General features: G+C 38.8%; 1 pseudogene; it reads left to right on the top strand.

Moving 5' to 3' along the window:
- Nucleotides 1–2,049: 2,049 nt before the first annotated feature.
- On the top strand, nt 2,050–5,900 carry LOC147624222 (uncharacterized; annotated as a pseudogene).
- The last annotated feature ends 8,818 nt before the right edge of the window (nt 5,901–14,718 follow it).

Genomic DNA, 14,718 nt, shown 5'->3' with positions numbered 1-14,718 from the left:
TAGGGGAGCTAATATGGATTTGATCCATGGGGTTAGGTGAATGGGGAGATTAGGGAGTTCAACCCACACTGGATATGCTGAAGATTTGGGGCCATCCGGATTGAAGTCCTTTGTCCATCTCATGAAACAGAAGGGGAGATGTCTGTACATCCATTGTCCTGAGCTAATAACCTTCATTGCCATGCCTGGATCTTTGAATAAAAAGAGGTAATAGCCTTTGGCCAGTGCTTGAGTTAAGATAACCTCTATTCCAAGAGGTGTCCAGCTTTCCCTTATCCATGCTCTCATTGCTTCCTTAGATGGTCTCGGACCAAAGAGTAGACCAACTAGGCATCTTTTTGAATAGTCTTCTACTTTGCTTCTGACCTGTTCTATTGGTAAACTGACGTGAAGAGTGTTGGTAGAGTTATTACCTGGGGGGTGTTATTGGTTGCCTCTTTTTGTTGGGCTGCTGCTGCTGCTGTCGGTTCGTTTGTTGACAAGAGGGAGGGTTCTTTGAGTTGTCCCTTGTTCTTCATATTTAGAAGTTGTTCTTTGGCTTCTTTTAGTTACCGAACCAGTCTGGTGTTTTCATCCATTACTGCGTCTATGATGGCTTCTCCACTCCAAGGTTTTTCTGGGATGGGCTTCCAGGGGTTTGAGTGAGGGACTTGATGAGAGGTTGAGGGTGAAGCTACAGGAATGTGAGTGCTGAGCATTTGGTTTATTTTTGCAGGTGATGCTGAAGAAGTCTGGGGTCTGATGAGGGACGGGCTCCTCCACTCATCAGTGCCCATGCACTTGGGAGGGCATCCGCCCGCGGAGAAGGAAAGCCTACGCTGCAGGTTTAAAAAGGCGGGAAACTGGGGAAGAAGAAGCGCAGAAGCTAGTCTAAAGATTAATCTTGTATTAGTTTTTGAAGCAGTATCTCTCACCTTACAAAGCTTCAAAAGAGGAGATGTGATGTATAGTTAATCTAGAATCAAAGTGTAATTTTATGAAGGAACGATAATAATAAAGGGCCACATGGCATAATTAAAGCTTCAAATTCGGGCTACATGGCATAAATAAAGCTTCAAATTCGGGCATTAACGCTTAAGAAAATGAAGTAATGGTCATATAGAACAAACTCTGTAGATACTCTCTCTTACTGATGAATTGGTGAGAAGGACTGGATGGGGGTACATGTACTGGTGGAGGAGAGGTAGTTGGCCTCAATCAGGAAGATTCAAGACAGTTCACAGTGCACACTGCACACTAATTGTCAAAGGATTCGCAATGTCAGAAGCTAGGTAGACTCAGGCCTGTAAGCAGTAGGAACGCGTTCTTTGGTGGCACGCCCACCTTTCTTGGATGCGTGCCTGCACGCTTGCGCATTTCACGCGGCAACAACGGTCACTCGTGTTGGTTGGTACAAACAGAGCTACAACAACATATGCTGGAGCTCTGGCAAGCTAATTTCCGTCACATCATGTCCGCCGTGCGATCAATCCCGTGGCCAAAAATATCACATATATAATTCTGAGTGCCTCCCTCTTCCTTCAAAATAAATCGAAGAAAAGCGCCAAGGGCCCAGGCAAAGAGCATTGTCGTTGTTAAAAATAATTTTCGCTGCTGAAAAGAAAAGCGCCCACGGTTTTCTGTGCTTCGATCTGCCCCCAATAATACTCCTCCTTTACAGAAGCATCCTGCTCTTACTACATCTTTCTTCTTCTGATTTCTCTCTCAGGTTAGTCTTGCATTCATCTTCACCTTGGCTTACTTAATCTTGCATTAATCTTCAGTGTGCTTGCTTTTAATTTCACCTTAGCTTACATGATTTTAAGTCTCCTTAATCTTGCATTTTTTTTCTCACATTCATTGCTATGTATTTTTTTCACGAGAGGTTCTTGTAAAATAGCTAATTTTTCACGATAACTAACCCTCATGTCTCAAGATAGCTAAAGAATATGTGTCTCATGTGTTTATGAACTAATGCTCATGTCAAACACATTGTTATGTATTTATTTAATCATATAATTCATTAAGATAGACTTTAATCTTCTTTTAATAGGTCTCAAAACTATAATCATGAATGAAACAAATACCAACAAGACATCTCGGATTGGAAGACCTAGAAATGATCCTAGGCAAAAGAATATCAAGGATGCTTTTGGCCTAAAGTGAAGAGACACCATTAACTTAAACGAGGAAGTTGTCGAAGCCAGTTCTCTTTGGGAGGAACATGACAATGTTGAGCCACTTGAAAAGAAGGTAAGAACTTTCATTCCACAATGGAAACAAATACATACGTGGGCACATCCTTTTTCTGAAAATGGGAAAGTAAGAGCAAGATGCTTGTGGTGTAAAGAATTCGGAATGAATAACCCTTATGGTAAAGAGGGGGCTACAACCATTCAGCTTCCCGCTCTTGATAAGCATGCGGAATCGGATGTGCATAAGCTAGCTGCCCAAAGGTGGAGGCTCAAAAGCCACAAAGATGTATTTCCAATTGAAAAGCATGCAGAGCTTATAGTTGATGCCGAGAAAAGTCGCATCATAAGTGTTATGCAAACAATGTATTTCATTGGGTTGAGGACTTGCCTTTCAACTTTTTCAAGTCTCAATGCGAGTTCTTACGATACATGGGTACTCCAAGAATGCCCATCAATGATGAGTATTCCGTATATACCAATAGAACTTCCGGAATGGAGTTTCTCAAAGCCACAAGAGAGAACTATTGGGGAATCCTTGGCAAAAGTCCATTCTTTTTGGTGTTAATCGATGATAGTACGGATCTCACCTTAGAAAAGCATATGATCATGTATATAACTTACCTAGAAGATAAAGGTAATGGTCCATGCACTTGCAAGTTTGTGGCTTTGCTCCCATTGGTTGATGGGAAAGCCCAAAAAAAGTTCAATGCATTGATGACTCTCTTGGAAGAAATGGGCTTGTCTCTTGCGAAGCTCATTGGGTTGGGGGGTTTGCATCGGATGGAGCCTCATGTATGAGAGGTGTGAACAATGGAGTGCCGGCCAAATTGCAAGAGAAAGTGCAGAAAGTACCACATGTCAGTGGCATACATTCCGTTGCTCATCGTGAAGCGCTTGTGGTCTCGGATGCATGTGACAAATATGTGGAATTCGAGTTTTTGGATGCTTTTGGCAATAGAGTTCATGCATGGGTGGGAAAGTCCACACAATGTCACAAGAATCTCGATAGGTTAATGAAGGCATTTAGTCTTAAACCCTTAGAAGTTTTAAGGATACATAGTGTTAAGGGGTAAAGTTATGAAAAGATTAGTGGATACGATGCCCGCCCTCTTGAGTGACTTTAAGGAGAATGATGCAAATCTCTATAACATTGCTACAACGTTTCAAGTGCAATTTTTGATTCATTTTATGGCGGATGTATTGCATGAAATTAACATTCTCAATAAGAAGTTTCAAAAAGACCATGTGGATATCTCACGAATGTTGCAAATGCCTTAGATGTTGTTATTGAGCTCCTTCAAAAGAGGTATTTTGGTGATCCATTTGGGTATAGTTCAAAGAACTATAGAGAGTTCTTGAATAAGGTCAACAATCATGCACTTGTCTATGTTCGAGAGAGGATGGTTGTGTTGAAAGGCATGCTTTGCATTACTCCTCTTTGTTGCCAAACTCTACTAGTGGAGGGGAACTATATGATTGCATCACACTTGCCAAGGCATTTATTAGTGAATTAATCAATGGAATAGATTCTAGATTTACCGATTTGCCTATTTTCAATGCGGAAAAGCTTTTTTTCCTTCTAGCTATGAGAAGGATGTTCGTGTTCGAGGTCAAATGCACAAGGGATTTATGGATCGATTATGTACAAAGTTTGGTGTTCAAGGGAGTAAGGTTATAGATGCAATGCAATGTGAGTTTGAAGTGGATCGTTTTTGTCTCACATTGTACAAAGCAAATCAAATCTTTACTTTCCACATGAAGCATGGGGACATTGTCGTGGTGAAACCGAGTGGGTTGAATCTTATCCAAATCTCATGAAGCTTTGGCAAGCACTACTTGTGGTTCCGGTGAGCACTGCCGCATGTGAAAGAGGGTTCTTGAAGCATAATTGTATATCAAAGATGACAAGAGGAGTAGTCATTAACTACATTAGACACTCGGATGCTTTTGTCATTATTGGCACCACATGCTTTGGATGACGTGGATTGGGAAAAGATTTATGACATATGGCCCTCCATAAAGTTTCAGAGAGTCGACGTTTGTCTTCCTAGTTTTACACAAGGTATGATGATTGTTATGCAACTTTTTAGTGATGGGATGACTATGTATGTTATTTGGACCATGTTTTTGTGTGCATATATATATATATACATGTTTATATATATAGTTCAAATACACATATATATGTATGTATGTGTGTGTTTATTTATGTGTGTGTGTGTAAATATTATACACACACACACACACACACACATATACTTTTTAAGAAATTAATATTTTGAGAAAAAAGTAATCATATTAAAATGGTCAGTTAAAAAATGGCCACATTATTTAATCACCATTCATTTAGTGTGTACTGTGTACCTATTGTGATGTTCTTTGTTGTTATTGTGTACTTCTTTTTACTCGTGTTTACAATGAGCTGCACAATCCCCTTCCACCAATGATCGAGTTCTCATGAATGAGTGAAAGTTCTTACAAGAACAAGTAGCCTCCATGTCATTCTCTAGATTTCAAGCAATAGTAAATATTGGGTCCCAAGAGTTGTATGTCCCACTAGAGCATGCCTCTAATCATCAAGCGGAGGAGTTCTATATACTTGAAGACTCTTTTTCAAGAAATTACTCTATAATAGTTGATGCTTTGTTAATGTCAAGCCCACAACTAATAGCCATCGTAGATAGCCCGCCAAGTGGACTTCCAACACCTCAATCAAACGTGACAAATTTATGCAACCCCCTACAAGATAACAACAAAGCTGGTGCATCAACCTCATCCACAATTGCAAGAGGAGAGGTTAAGAGCATCTTGGAATACCTTGGGAGCATGAAGAAGGGAAACACATTAACAAAGTTTTTGTAACATATCAAAGAGGGTTTTAAGATCATGGAGTTTCCTAGGAAATATAATGGTGATATTGCATTTGAGTTCCCACCAACCATGGGATCACGTGTAAGAATGGACTCCATGGAGCATAAGTATGATCCCCACTGGTGGTCAAAGCCACAAACCTCCGACATTGCCTTCCTTGGAGTAGTGTGTCGGAAAAGCCATTACTTAGGTAGTTTCAATTGTGTGAATGAGCTTTGCATGCTACAGTTAAAGAACCGTAGGGTCTCAAACAAATCACATTCTAGTAGGAGCATGGTAAAGCCACCGACCGGTGGAGAAGTGTAACAGTGCATGTGGAAACCTCCTTTGCAATTACTGCTAGATTCCTATAATGTGCATCACTTCATGCAATTGCTACATCTATTATGTGATGCCATCAGATGAGACAATGAGTTGATTATTGATGAACATAATGTATGGGCAAGCACATCCAAGGGACTAATTGATAGGACAAAGCAAATGGTGTCAATGGTGTTAGGAGTAGATCACAATTCCAAGCCAAAAAAGGTACAAATGTGTGGTAAAATAAATCATGATGGTAACATTAGTGCAAAGGTGTTTCCTCACATTTTTTCGGGAACAAGAGTTCATTCTAGAGGAGATGGCACCGTTGGTGGAAGATAGCTAGTAAATTAATTTGGTTGGATAGCTATGCTTTTGTAAATGAGTTTTTCAATATCTAGATAAGTGAAGTGTGAAACTTAAACAATTTTATAATTAGGTTTCGGAGGTCAGTCTCTTGACACAGGCCTTCTAATTAAGGAGAGCTTTGGGTTGGATGCACTATTGAAGCTGAAACAAGAAACGACTTTTTCCACGGAGGTAGGTTCCTAGGACAAGGGTCCACATGTGAGAAGTGCTTTGTTTTCAAGATGGCCACCATTGGATCCACTTTGGGATTTGATTCGGTCAATCAAATGCAATGGATCAGCTCTGGGGACCTTAGACATGCATGGATACAATTCAATCAACTCGACAAAAATAAAATTGGGCGACCATGGCTTGTCATGTGTGTACGAACCAATGTAGCATATTACAAATGTCGTACTAGATGTGGTCAAAGGATTTCAGCTGTGTTATATCGTAATAAATGTGGTCAAAGGATTTCAGCTGTGTTATATCATAAATGACTTGAGTTTCACATAGCATGCAAGATCTTCTAACAATTGCAACATGTGAAATGAAAGAGGAGAATATTGAGGTCAATGTCCATTTTGGGAGTGCATCAATGAAGTGATGCAACATGTGAAATGAAAGAGGAGAATATTGAGGTCAATGTCCATTTTGGGAGTGCATCAATGAAGTGATGGAAAAGCATGGTTATGAAAGGGCGGTTTCTTTGGTTTCATAGCAGACCAGGCACATGCTAACCCGAATGTAGTTCGACATGTGTTCAATGGTGGAAAAACTAATGGCCTAACAGAAAGGGAGAGGTCTTGCCTATTTCATTGGAAGAAGAGTATGGTTGTCCACACAACAAAGTATGTGTATGCCACATCTCAAGGTGAGCACAAATCAATGTGTGAGAAGTGGTGGATGGCTCCTACTAGTGAAGTTGCATTAGTAGAGGCTCGATTAATATGTCAATGATGGTGCAATGATCATGCCATGGATAGAAATGTTTCAATGAATAGAATCTTGGTTGAGTTGGAGGGATGTGCGCATAGCACATTGGGATAGTGTCATGACAACAGTAGAGAGAAGTAATGATAGTTCAAATACCCCAAGAACAAACTTGGCAGAGAGCAAGCATGGGAGTTGGCTTGCAGGGGAAGGATATAGACACAAGATTTCTATTTATGATGCATGCACTTTAGATATGGAAAATGCAATTTTGCAAAGCACTAAGGCCGTCTCTTACTCTCAAGGCAAGCACATAGGGAGAGGACCAAGCTTGGAGAAACTAATGGATTGAATGTTTGCAAGCCTAGTCGAAGTGGTCTGAATAGTCAATCAAGTAACTAAAGGAACATCCATGTATAAGGCGACTACCCCCTTATCGGCGGTGACAAAGAAACTGCACGTCACAAGATACTAGCCCCTATGCTCATTGATATTGATGATGAAGCAATGCATCGTCCAGAGTATAATGTGCATTTACGAGATCGAAAATGTGGGGAGGCCACAAAAGATCAAATTTAAGGAGCATGAGACAACCACTATTCCTCAAGGAACAATGCAAGCCACAGAGTTTAGTGTGATTGAGTGCAAGGTGAATGAAGTAATGTGGGCAATCCAAAGGACATGCATTGGTAAATAAGGTCACATGTAGTGGAACTTCTCATAGTGGTAAGAGGTGTGTGCAACACATATAGCCAGATCTGCATAGGGTGTGCCTACACCATCATTTGAAGGGTATCACAAGCACCCTAGTGGTCTTATCAAATAGTGGATGTGGTTTTTCCTAGATCACGTGCTTCATTGCTATATTGTGGATGCCAACATAGACCCAAAGCCCAATCCGCCACCCACGATATGGCTAGTTGTTGTTGTGGGAACTAACCTCACAAAGGAGGAGGTGTATTCATTATGGGAAGGTGGATACCAGGTGGAGAGAAAGAATGTAAAAGGTGTCATGCCCACCCCTCCTACTAGCGGTGGGGTTACAAGGTCCTTTTTGCAACAACCAATATTAAAGAACCACCATATGGGTCCACTATAGGCATAAAGGCAAGTGGCTTAGGCATGCAAAATGGCAAAAGAGTTAGGCAACGCATGTTGATATTAGAGGAAGCAACAAAAAAAATAAAGGACGTTTTGAAAATGAAAGCTAGGTTGGTAGAAGAAGTACGGAGGTTGGAGTACAAGGAGAAAGTTTTCAATATCGAATCGCACGATGATGATGCACACATTGGAAAATATGATGTGCATGTGAAATACGAACCATGTTGTACGTGTCCAGATTTTGCAAATAGAGAATCCAAGAAGAAGCCTTATCTTTCATGTAAGAAATTGTACTTTGTATATTTGTGTGTTCTTTGCTTGAGCCGGAATGATAATGTGTTCATCCAACAACCTTTCGGACTTGGAGCTCTACAAAGCCATAGGAGAACCTACCCTAATTTAGACCATCGAGTGCATGGAATTTCACATGCCAAAATTTCTCATTTCATGTCTTATAGTATTTTGGGACTTTTTAAACCTCATTGGAATCAACCTCATTGTAGAGGGTTTGATTATGCAATATGATGTATTGTGTTACCTTTTTGGTAGGCAATTGAGAAAGAAAGTGTGTGTGTGTGTGTGTGTGTGTGTGAGAGAGAGAGAGAGAGAGAGAGAGAGAGAGAGAGAGAGAGAGAGAGAGAGAGAGAGAGAGAGAGAGGGAGAGGGAGGGAGGGAATATTTTTGGAATCTATTCACTCGATAAGAAAAAAGCTCTTGTTAAATAGCTTGCCATCAAAAATCCGCCGCTATGGTATGTCCAAACCTACGTTAAATTATGTATTCAAATAACAATATATGAACAATTCTTCTCCTCAAACCGTAGGTATTGATTAATTTATTGTAATAATACATCTTTAATCAATATGATATTAGTAGGGAGTTTGGAAACTATATGTATGTCAAACTATTATCATGATCAATGCACGAAGGATAGGACATTCATGAAAAGAGCAATAATGGTATATATTGTACATCTTTGAAGATCATTCATGAATGCATTTATGATTGACTTAGGTATTGTGTCCCATGCACCTCATCCTTAGTATTGTGTCCCATGCACCTCATCCTTAGTATTCTAAAGTCTTTGAATGATTGAGCTTTCTTGATTTTTGTCAAATTTTAGGTTTGAATTGTTAACTCCTATTAGCACCTCATCATTAGAATTACCTCTACTATTGGGTTATCCAGAGCGTACAATTGAAGTTTCAAAGTAAAACCAAGAATTGGTGTGAAAAGTGGCAGGATATGGCTCTATATAAGAGGGAAAATTAAAGGTGGGTGATGCAACCTTAAGTCATGAGCTAATGAGGAAGAGAAGGAACCGAAGACCTATTAATCAATTTAAGGGAAAACCAAATACGTTTTTAGCTATGTGTAAGTAAGAGAAGAACTAAAGAAACACCAATCAATTTGTGATCAATTATGTAAGCATTGGTTTTTGCAATGGATGGCTATGTGTAAGCAATAGAGGATCTAAAGGAACACCAATCTATGTGTAAGCAATAGAGGATCTAAAGTAACACCAATCTATTTGTGATCAATTCACTATAAGAGATGAGCCTAATATACCGACGATTTAGACTTAGTTTTTTTTTGCCTAAAACCAATGATTTAGACTTCAGAAAGAATCTATATAAGGAAATTAATATTTAAGTGTCAATAGTAGCAAGTATATTTATCATGAATTTGATGCCTTTTTTGTCATAAGGTGTTGGCTCTCAAGGCATTTTAGAGGCTCTCATAAGATTTATATTACAAGCATGATGTTTTTCTCAGTGCAGTTTGTGCCACGTATGTCCCACATGACCTATTATTTGGCATTTCCTTTAGCGCTATAGAGGTGGATCAAGATGATGCATTAACCATCCCCTTTTTTTATCTTCAAGTATGATTGCTAAGTTCTATAGTTCCTACCATTTTTTTGCTTGAAATCTTGTATCTAAAATCATGTACAAACTCCATTTTCCTTGTGTGTGTTTGGTACTTCTAGAGTTGATACTTTTGGTCATTAATGATGCCATTAGCACTATGTGAAGCTCTACACTAAGGTCTTGAAAACTTCTTATATGTTTCTAGCCAATAAGGAAACTTTAATGATGGGTTTATGGAACTAGCCAACCATTCAAAATTGAAGATCCCACTAGCCCACTAGTGTTGGATTTTGCATGATACTTAATATAGCTTCATTATTATGAACTCAAGAATGAATGAACTATAACCATGCTTGTTGATTTAAGATGTTGGCATGCAAGCTCGGTTAAAACCACCTCATTGATGCTTAAAGTATTTGCAATCACCTCAAGTTGTTGCTTGTCAAAGATACAGAGTTTGTTATTGTAATGTAGAGACCATGGGCACATGTCCTTAATCTGCAAAAGACACGGAGTTTACTATTGTAATGTAGAGACCATAAGCATCATAAGACCTTTTTATACCATCTAGAATAGAGTTTACAACTTACATTATTCTAACTTTGATAAGTGGGGACACTTTTGTGTTACAAATGTAAGCTTGTATTAGGACTATTGGTAAGAATTTGTCCTTCATAGGAAAATGAGTTGGTTGCCAAGGATAAGTTGGGAAGTCTTAGAAATACTAGAAATTCTAGACCTCTCACTAATACTGAGAATTCTATTCTATAGCATCAAATTAAAGGGGTCCAGCAATATGAAGACGTGAATGCTGAAAGGGCTAAGTTTAAACTTAGGAATTTTGACCTCCAAGATACTCAAGGAATTTTGATTTTTTTTTCTAAAAGAAACAGAGATACTCTTTCCTAGATTGTTCTCCCTAATGGTGTTGTCCTCTCACTAGTGGTGTTGACACATTGTTGATGCTTGTGTTAACCACTTTGGAGGGGTCTTAAAAACTAAACCTATTTTTGATGATGCTTCTTTCATGAGGCTTGTGAATCCCTGCTTTAGCACACTCACAATTTCGCGGACTCTAGCACTAGTAATAGAATTGACTAACCCTTTGATGCTAATAAATTGTTTTATTCTCTTAATCACCTAGGTAATGATAAGACACCCAAGATTGATGGTTTATCCAAAGAATTCATTGTTCATCATTGGGAAATAATGAGATCTTCAATCACTAACATCATTAATGATATCTTGTCCACCTTGTGTATGCATGAGAAGTTGTGGCATGGGGTTATCAAGCCAATTTTGCTAAGTAGCTCATTTACTCTACCTTATCCCAGTGGAGACCTATTACTATGCTTGGGATCCTTTACAAGGTTGTAGCTAAATCTCTTGCTATTAGAGAAGGGTCCATTTTGAGATATTATATTCACACTTCCAATTATGGGTTTGTGGGTGGTAGATCCATTATGGACAACATTCCCATTATTAAGATTGATATGGACTATGCTATGTGCACTAAGCAAGGTATGGTTATGCTGTAAGTTGAAATACCAAAGCTGTTGACACTGTTAGATGGGATTTCACTATAAGGTTATGCTTAATATGGGATTCTGCCCTAAATTTGATAATCTCAGATTTGTTCTAGCTGAAGGTGCTTCTTCCCAAATTGGCATAAATGGCAAACTCTCTAGAGGGTTTGATCTTCGTAGATTTTTTAGGTAAGGTTGTCCTCTTAGCCCTCTTCTCTTTGCTATTACTACTCACCCTTAGTTTATGTATCTTGATGCTATGTCTAATGAAGGTAACATTTTGAATTTAAGAATAGCAGCTTGTTGGGGTGGGATTTGCCGATAACACTTTCATATTTCTCCAAGCCACTAATGCTAATCTCACTGCTTGCATGGAAACCCTTAACCTCTACTCTAAAGATGTGGGCCTTGACTTGAATGTTAGTAAATCCACCCTTATCAACCTCATTTGTTGATAATTTTGACCTCTACCATGCACAATCTTGATATTTTATGCAAGAACATGTATGATCATTCTTATATTCACGAGGCCAACTACAAAACAAGAACATAGTTATGCACATCCCACATATCAAAATGAGAATACATGGATAGCAAATGGCCCTAGGGTAATTTTTACATTCACATATTGGCATTTGAGGGTAGAGAATGGACTTTGGACCATTCTAAAATGCACTAGGGGTTATAGAATGGTCCTAGGGCCATTTTTCTATGCAGAATGAGCTTTAGAATTGACCCAATAAACCATTCTAACTTGTACCAATAGTTGAAAGAAGGTTGTAGAATGGTCCTAGGGCCATTCTTCAATTGCACAATGTGCTAAAGAATGCCCTTATAGCCAATATATCATCCAAAATATGCTTTAGATTGTCCCTAGGGGCATTCTTTCTAGCATACTGTGCATAGTAGAATGGCCCTAGAATGGTCCCACAGCCATTCTACCATGCATAATCTTGATATTCTATGCATGCAAGGCATAGACAATGTCCCTAGGACCATTCTAACATGCACCAATAGTTGGCATAGGGGGCTATAAAAATGGGCCTAGGGCCTTTCTAACATGCACCATGGTCCTTTAATGCACAATGAGCTTTGGGATAGCTTACCATCCATAATGTGATTTAGAATGGCCCTATGGCCATTATTTATAGCACATTGTGCATGGTAGAATGTCCCTAGGGCCATGCTAAATCACATTGTGCTTTCAAGAATAGCCCTACCATCATGCACAATCTTGATAATTTATGCATGTACGAGTAGAGTATAGCCCTAGCAAAATTATGACATTCACCTATTAGCACAAGTAGGTATAGAATGGCCATAGGGCCACTCTACCAAATGGAAATGCAGGGGGTAGAGAATGGCCGTAGGGCCATTCTTCCAAATAGGCATGTTAGGGGTAGAGAATGTCCTTTTTAAATGTTTTGATTTTGCCATTCTATGCATGACACAAGAGGGTGGAGAACGGCTCTAGGGCCATTCTAAATCACATCATGTATGGTTGAATGGCCCTAGGGCCATTCTAACGCACATCATGGATGGTTGAATGGCCCTAGGGCCATTATTTCAAGCACATTGTATAGGTAGAATGACTTCGAGCCATTCTACTATTCACAATGTTGATATTTTATGTGTGCACATGTAGAGATTGGCCCTAAGACCATTCTAAAGTTCACCAATAGTTGACACAAGAGATTATATAATGTCCCTAGTGCCATTATTGGAAGCACAATGTGCTTTAGAATGGCCCTAAGGCCACTCTACCATGCCTAATGTGCTTGAAAGAATGGACCCAGGGACATTCTAAAGAACATCATGGATGGTAGAATGGCCCTAGGGCCATTCTTTCAAGCACATTGTTCATGGTAGAATGGCCCTAGGGCCATTCTAAAACACATTGTGCTTGTAAAGAATGGCCCTAGGTCCATTCTACCATGCACATTCTTGATGTTTTACTATATGCTCATGTAGAGAATAGCCCAGGGACCATTCAGCTTGATGTTTTATGTGGTGTTTACATTTTTTGTGATAATGAAGTGTCACTAATGTTTTAATAATGCAAATGATATGAACATTATAAAGATTTGAACTGAATAGGAACGTCTGATATTCATGATGAAAGATCATTGCTAAGATGCTTCAATGATATTCCTACATATGAAAATGCTATTGAAGTTGTGGAGGAGTTAGTTTAAAGCGATAATGAGAAAGCATGAGGTCACCACAATTGATTTCACTAGCTTAAAGGTTGGGTTGCAAAGGAGGAACTAGCATGAAGGCTTAATCTGTGAAGGCATTTATTAATAAATTACTAAACAATCATGGTCTCTTGATTACCAACAACAAGTAACACAAAGGTACCACTCTATTTGAAATTTTCACGCAATAGATAATGGCTTATAATGTATTTGTATTCTAACTCAAGCAACTTGTTCCGTGCAGATTTTTCTAGGCTTATGAATTGATCAATGAGGTGTTCTCAAAATGGTAATGGCTTGCAAGGAAGGAATTATTATTTAGAGGTCTTTCCTAACATGGAAGCGTCACAGTGAAAAGTATTGTAGTCCAAAATAACTATGATCCGAGAAAGAGAGATTATAACAAACATTGATGCTCACTAGAGAAGGGAGAAAGTCGTTATTCATGGAATAGATCCTATTTAGTCTAGACTAGGCATTGTCATAAGAGTAAGAGTGATAATTATAACCTTATAAGCTTGACACATATTAACCATATGGAGGGAGTGTATCATGTGATCCCAATGTAATCTCTCAATACCCTACATGCGAGCATAGCCTATAGAAGAGTCCTCATTAGAGCTAACAACATTGAAATTGCCACAAATAGAAAAAAACATATAGGCGCTCATCCACTACCAAAGCTTAATTCTAACAGAGGCATTGTGAAAACCATAAATATTTCCTACTTTTGGCTGAATATTGTTCGAGTCAATAGAAACAAAGAGAAATCTACTAGAATTGTGATTAATATGAACAAAGGGATTCAAAGAATTAACACCATATTAGATAATATGGGGAAAATCTCACATTTTGGGATTTTCAAAATTGAGAGATTTTACATAATTTGGGAATTTCCCACTTAATGTGGGAAAAAATACATAGGTATAGAGATCCATATTTGCAAGGTGATTGATAGATCATGTAAGAAGGGGGTGCTAAAAAACACCATAACAAGGAAGTGGTGTTTGTCTCTTGCATAGATCTACATCAATTAGAGTCAACATTGAAAAAAACGTAAAACTTATAAATATCAACACTTTCAAGACAAAAGAACATCATAGGCACAAAAGATGGTTCGTATTACGTGTAGAGAAAGGTACAAAAAGCATAACTATAGCACCACAAAATTGAGTCAATATTCTACTACTACTCAATTGGGGCACCATCAAGTTCATCCCCATCTGGTTCGTGCACGCTAGTGAGGCGGAAGCCTTCTTGTGATTTTTTGGCTTCCCTAATTGGTACCTTGATTCTTGAGTGGTTTTTTGCGTCTCCATAACCAAACAATGGCATCAGTCATTTCCCACACTTGTGGATCTGCCTTATTCTCCATCAAAAATCCCTTCCAACA

The sequence above is a fragment of the Cibotium barometz genome, chromosome 25, assembly GCF_041138505.1.
Source record: "Cibotium barometz isolate CiBa-2024 chromosome 25, ASM4113850v1, whole genome shotgun sequence".
In the NCBI taxonomy this organism is placed as follows: domain Eukaryota; kingdom Viridiplantae; phylum Streptophyta; class Polypodiopsida; order Cyatheales; family Cibotiaceae; genus Cibotium; species Cibotium barometz.
Note: the sequence above shows the minus strand (reverse complement) of the source record. Positions and strands in the feature narration are given on the sequence as shown.